This window comes from Cyprinodon variegatus, unplaced genomic scaffold, assembly GCF_000732505.1.
Source record: "Cyprinodon variegatus isolate N-32 unplaced genomic scaffold, C_variegatus-1.0 Scaffold470, whole genome shotgun sequence".
NCBI lineage: Eukaryota > Metazoa > Chordata > Actinopteri > Cyprinodontiformes > Cyprinodontidae > Cyprinodon > Cyprinodon variegatus.
Window position 1 is genome coordinate 188,731 of NW_015150923.1, and position 7,071 is coordinate 195,801.

General features: G+C 38.3%; 1 long non-coding RNA gene across 1 annotated transcript in view; it reads left to right on the top strand.

Moving 5' to 3' along the window:
* The window catches only part of LOC107094206, a 3,614-nt gene extending 1,327 nt beyond the window's left edge, over positions 1-2,287 (top strand). Inside the window, exons 2-3 of the long non-coding RNA XR_001481663.1 lie at positions 1,661-1,776; positions 1,922-2,287. This is a non-coding gene — a long non-coding RNA (uncharacterized LOC107094206). The remainder of the gene's footprint in view (positions 1-1,660; positions 1,777-1,921) is intronic.
* The last annotated feature ends 4,784 nt before the right edge of the window (positions 2,288-7,071 follow it).

Consider the following 7,071-nt stretch of genomic DNA (forward strand, 5'->3'; position numbering starts at 1 on the left):
CCATCCATCCATCCATCCATCCATCCATCCATCCATCCATCCATCCATCCATCCATCCATCCATCCATCCATCCATCCATCCATCCATCCATCTTCTGACACGCTTAATCCCAAGTGGGGTCGCGAGGGGTACTGGTTCCTATCTCCAGCTGTCTACGAGAGAGAGGCAAGGTACACCCTGGACAGGTCACCAGTCCATTGCAGGCGCAGGGAATCATAAGAGTAAAATGTTTTCCTTTTCTTCTTCAACACCACAGCATAATGCTGCCACTATATATATTTTTCGAGTTGTGATGATGTATTCAGGAATATGTGCAGTGTAAATTTTCCACCCGAAATTGCAGTTTATTGCGAACATAGGCAAAAGATGTTCAATTTTGGTCTCATCTGTACAAATATTTTCAACATGGTAGCATGCACTCTCAATGTTTTGTTACAATCATTTTGCTAGATGTTTTTCAGCTTGCTTTTTGCTACAAATTAAAATTCAATTCAACTAACAAAGCTCAATAAATGTATGGAAAGCTTGAAAAATTTGTACAGTATCCAATAGATAAACCTTTTTTAAGTCAGGAAGTGCTGTAAAAATATAATTGTCAATTGTCTTTAAATTATACAGTACTTTAAAAAAAATAGGAAACACTCAAATAACACAGCTTAGATCTGAATGACTTAAATTGTCTTATTCTCATTCTGTTCAACGTTGAATGTGCTGACAAAAAAATCACACAAAAATTATCAATTGAAATCAAATTTATCAACCAATTGAGTTCTGGATTAAAATTAAAGTGGAAAAACACACTACAGGCTGATCCAACGTTGATGTAATGTCCTTATAAAAGGTTTAACATTGAACAGACACCATCATTTGTTGCAGTAGATTTACTATGGTGTTGCAGCGCTGACCCCATCTATAGCGGAATAGCCAGTGAGGTCTCATTCTATCATTGATATGACCAAGGTTAGTTCTCTGTTTGATCTTGAACGTTAAATATACTATTTTTTAACTTTATATTAAACTATTCCACAACTTAGTCCATCCCTTTTCTTGTGAGTTACATGACCTTCATAATGTTCCTCAGCAACGTTCTCTAAGGCTTTCAGGGCCTCACTTTAGCTGAGAATAAGATGATATTGGACTCTATTTACCGATATCGGACTTTAACTTTAAATTTGTGGCACAAAGTTTAATTTAGGATTACTAGAGAGTAATAAAATGCTTATATTGGTTTTATTGTGTATGGTGCAGCAGTTTTCTGCTTTCAGTATACTCATCTCCCACTCCATAAGTATTAATCTTCCCTTCTTCCTATTGCTTCATCACCTCTATTACTAGTAAAATGCACAGCATGTTGTTTGTAAAGCTAAAATGGGATAAAGTCTTAGAAGTATGCAAAGCTTTGCTATAGCTTTATTACCAATTACCATTTTAGAAATACAAGGAATTTGCTTTGGTGATAAAAGTTTGTACACAGAAAAAGTTTTGTACACAGTTTTATCAAACTTTTCCTCAATCTGTAGCTAGTCCTTCAGGACAGTTTGGGAAACAGGGTTCCAACAAATGTCTGTGATCAGATCCAAACAATAACACATTCTTGTTATGCATAACAACATGATTTTTGGAGATGAACGTTATACCAAAACATTTTTACCCTTACAGAATGTGAAGAAGGAAACTATGGTGAGAACTGCACACGGACATGAGGATGTTTAAATGGAGGGAGATGTGACAATGTCTTTGTTCACCTGTCTGGATTGAAGAGCGCTGTCAGTCAGGTGAATTTAGAACCTATTTTTTGGCAGAGAAGAGCATGGAAAAAAGCCTTTCAGCTCAAGTCTGAACCTCTGCTTGCATTTCTTGTGTAACAGCTGAATATATTCAGATTAAATGCCTGTGTTTTTGTTTAAAATCTGCTCTAAGGGATTCATTGGGGAGCGCTGCGAGCGACGGTACTACTAAACCCACAGTTCCAGTTGCCACCATGTGACGGGTCGCTGTGAGTGTCGGCCAGGCTGGAGAGGAGCCAGGTGTGAAAAACATGAGTGTGTTTGTACATGACTGGAAGTGACTGAGTGAAACAGAACATTTTGCTGAACCTATTAGGTTCCTCTTTGTGGACGGTCAGCCTGCCTTCCTGGGTTCTATGGCCCTTCCTGTCTCTAGTTGTGTCAGTGCCAGGCTGGGGTGTACTGTCACCACGAAACGGGGAGCAGTGGCTGCCCAGCTGGACTGACAGGGTCTGGATGTGAGAAAATTAAGAACAGAAAAACAAAACAAAACACCAACATCAGCAAAATACACTTATCTTCAGTGGCAAGGTGAGTAGCTGTCAGTTTGCCCATTTCTTACTGATTAAAATTCCCCTTCTTTTCTCCTGCTCCTGGGAAAGTTTACAGTTTACTCCATTCTAGGAAATGCACTCCACCTCTACGTGAGACCCTCACTATCACAGGACTGTATGAGAATGTTTCATTATTTATACCATACCCTGTAGGGCTGTATACGAGCAGCTTCACGACTCTCACTGCTCCTTCAACCCCCCTCCTTTCCTCACACACTCCCTCGACATCTGATAAATGTTACACACCGGTTGCCAAGTAAAACAGAAGGCATTGTTTTTGTCTCCTCGGCGGCGGATAAGGGCTTTTGGAAGGCAGACATGCATAATGACAGCGCTGTAATTGCCTCTTTAGTCTGGAGTTCTTTCTTATCTGTCCCCCACGCTGCCTGCTGCTGCTGCTGCCTGACCGAGTAGCCGAGTGTTGCAGTTTCACCCGAAAAACATGCTTGGTTCACAGATTCATCTTGGTCACTATGACGGATTGTCAGGGGACTTCATTCATTATTGTGATGAGTGTATACATGCAGATAGGCGTGCAGAGGGTGTGTGAAAGAATGTCCCTGCATGTCCGGCCGGGTTTGGGCACCAGGGAAAGTTACTGGGAGTGTTGGGTTTGTTACCACTCAAGTGCTGAATGCCTTGCTCTGTTCACAGAATTATCTGAGGGAGGAAAGGGAAATGGCACGCGTCTTTGTTCCCACAAACTGCTGAATGTGTGCACACTTAAGGTCTTTTCTGCTAAACTATGCAAAGCTGGACTACGTGGTTGTTTACTCTGCTGGTGTTTTACTTGTTGCTTTTCTTTTATTTGAATTAATCTTAAATGCAAATGTAAGATTCTAGTAGAGTGCGAAGTTGAAACAAAGCACCTGTGCCTAAAAATAACCTAATGATATTGTCAATGACATTGCCAATCTGCATTTAAAGAGAGGCCTTCTATGGCGTTTTGCTCACATAGATGTCATGCTGGATATTTATGGTTGTGTCATCCCATTCTGTGCCATCTTTGCCGATGCTCCGGGCCCCGAGATCATCGTGACCCAGTCACAGGGAAATGAAGCTGCTTATCTAGCTTCTACGGCCCATGTTGTGAGCTCAGTGAGTACAATACTAATAATGTGACGTCAAATCCAATCATTTTCATATTTTATTTACTTTTTTTATTTACTAAAACCCTGTTAATAAGAAACATGAAAAGCAGGCGATGCATCAACTTTCACACAATTTTCACACTATATTCATGTATTCTAATGGGATGTTTTATGATAGACTAGCACAAGGTAATGCATAAAATCTTTGGAAGTAAAAACATTAATTTGCTACTATAGCTCGTTAAATAGCACTTCTGAATCTGTATGTAAGGTGTTTGTGTGTTAGTCCTCCAATGTATAGCCACACAAGAATTTCTCCTTACTTTCTCTCCTAAATAAAAACATTGTTGTACTAATGTTGTCTCCTTGAACCCCAGTCGGCCTCAGCAGATGGACGCTCACACTGAGCCTGGTTCTGCTGGATTTTTCTTCCTGTTAAAAGGGAGTTTTTCCTCTCCACTGTCGCTACAAGCATGCTTAGTGTGAGGGATTGTATTTGAGTCAATGAGTTGATGCAATCAACTGGTTTTCCTTACATAGAAAACTTTGAATCAATTTGACTGTATGATCTGGTTGAACTGTAAAGTGCCTTGAGATGACTTGTGTTTTGAATTTGGTATATAATAAACTGTAATGAACTGAATTGAATTAAGACTAGACTATTACTGTTTTTTTGTCTTAAGTAGCCATTGTTTTTGCAAATACTTTTTTTGTAAAGTCATTATACCAGGGCAGCTTCTCTTTCCATTTCTTTCATTATGCTCACTTATTTTCTTTACATTGTTTCACATATTTCTATATTTCACATACAAAAATTAATATAGAGATGCAGGGTTACCTCTATATGAAAATCTGAGCCAGTGTCGATAGCCTATATCAATACTGTCAAAAATAAATTTTTACCAATATCATATATTTCCCTACCCTTTGTCCGCTCTCCTACTGAAACTAAAACAACAACTCATAGAAATGAAAATTGTTTTTTAATATATTAATAATATTAATGCTGGTCTAACATGCACTACTATATAGCAACTATTTGAAGCTACAATCCTTAAAAAAAGAAAAAAAAAGTTGATAGTATGCTGTTTAAGCTGCCTTTCAGGCACATTTTTGTCAGTAATTACACAAAAATAGTCAGACAGATATCTTCTCTGCAAAATGCTGCCACCTCTATTCTAAAGGTGGAAATGGTGGGTTTTAGTTTATGTTTAAAAGGTGAGATTTTAGTGCCATTTATCCAAAGTTCTTCCACATGGTTATTGTATCCCCTATATACAATTAGGTAAAGATAAAATATATCTTTAGTGGAATTCGCCTCCTTTAATTTGTGGGGTGCACAACCGATAAGTGTCTTAATGTTAGATTGTCACACATAAACTGTGGATCAATAGATAATGCCTGCATGCATTTAGTTGAATAGTAAAATTACTACTGTAAAAACATTTTTGTACCAACCTTCTAAGAGTTGCATAATGGAATAAATTAATAGATCTAATGTATAAAATCCCAATAAAACACCCTGGCATTTGTGATTTGTTGCTCTTTTTGGCCTCAAGGATTTTGGGCTTTTTTTCATTTGGGCCAAACTGCAAGTCCAGATGCATCTGTGTCAATAAGGGTTTGTGTGACTTCAGAACATGCTACTGTCCACCTGTTTACATTGGAGCGAACTGCACTTCTGAAGGAAATATACACTAAAATGATCATCATGCTAAAAATATAAATCATAAATGTTTTTTTTTTTAAGAATTTCTGTTTCAGCAGGTGTTTTTTTGTTTTCTTTTGTTATAAATAGCTGATAACAAGAGGAAACCCCTTAAAATTAATAAAAACTTTAATTTTTGCATGTTGTGCTAATGAAAACCTTGGGAAGAATTGTGCAAAACGATGTTACTGTGGGGAAGGAGGGATGTGCCATCCAGTAACTGAGATGCGTATAGTATATGTGGCCCTGGAATGATTGGGACAACATGCCAACATTGGAAACTTAAACTCAAACATTAATGTGTTAGATTAATCAAGTCATATGCTGATGTATAGTTGTTTAGAAAAGTTAGTTCAGTTTCCAAAATATCAAATGGCACATGGGTATTTGCAGTTTACCAAAGATCACTGACAAGAAGATATGTCCTTCTATGAAGTCACAAGAGACAACTCATTGTTTAACTTTGAGTCAAACCATGTCACCGATTTCAACCCAGGCTTTTCTTCTGCCTTTTATCTTTTACTATTCTCATGAGTAAACAGAGCCTCACCACTGAGGCGGACATGCATCATTTGAAACCATTGGCTTTAATGAGAGTTCTTTGGAAACGAGAGACCCGACAAGAGACCGACAAACAAGCAGCAAAATGAGGGTGTAGTTTTCAACATTTTTCACTGTATATTTAAGGAACAAATTCTCCATTTCCTCAGAGTACGGCCTCTCATGATCACAGGGCTTTTATTCCCGGGAAACAGGAGGCTGAGCTGGGTTTTCTTAATCTCTCCTTTTATCAGCAATTCAGCAGGATTGCAGATGGGGGGTTTCCAGTTCTACTTGGGCTAAATGTTCTCCTCCTTAGCCTCCTGCATGTACTTGAACGTACCACCGCTTAAGTTGCTCTTGTTGAATGTTTACAGAAACCTAGAAGTAGCTCATTCTCTGTGTTCCGTGTCACTGAATTTGGCAAGCATGAAAATAAATAAACAGGAGAATCAAAGATGTCTTACTTATTGTTTTCCGGACACTAAATTACCCAAAGAAACATGATTTTTCTTTTATATCAGCGCCAAATTAGGCTAGTGTACTGTCTCCTTAATGAACTGTTGGTTAAATAAACATGATGGCTTTTAGCCCTGTGCTCCATGTGAGTGTTTGAGGACTGAACATACCAATAGCTTTAGTGACTTTACAAATGGATACTATGGTCTGCAGTGCAGATAAGTGTGCAGCTGTCAAATTGGAGAAGTATGTGATTCTGCTGATGGGTCTGAAGGGTGGACTGGGCTCCAATGTGGAATAGGTATTCTGAACCTCCAGAGGTCCCCATCCATTTCCTTTCTCTCTGTGTTCTGGTTAAAGGCATGTAAAAAAATAAGCATTAGGTCAAACAGCAGCTACAAGCTTTATTTTTAGGAGGGAAAATGCGATGGATCTAAAAAAAAACAATGGATTCTTAACATGAGGAACTCAAAAACATCTTAATGGAAAAACAACTGAACTCCTTAAAAATATTTTTCTACTCCTAGTAAGAGAAAAACATTGTAGGTGAAGGTCTTAAGAACCACCAGGTCGCCGGACACCTGGTTGACCTTAAGTGGGGGTAATAATTCAGAATGCATATAATTCCACCGTTAAACTTTTTACCAGCTTTTTACCACCATTGCACGCAGCTCCAAGCTGACACCAAAAGTTCCAATCCCCACATCTCTGGAGCTGTTATAGCTAGAGGTCTGAAAGTTTCTACATTTGTGGTTGACATTATGTAGAACAAATATAGCACAATAAAACCTGCCTTTTCTCAAGAATGTCTTTATTTCTGCTGTTCAAAAATGACCTATCATTTCCAAGAATAAAAAGCCCCAACTTTAAGTCATGTTTTAACTGATGCAGGTTGGTCTGTGTTCTAGTCATCCAATTTTAGAGAGTGTTA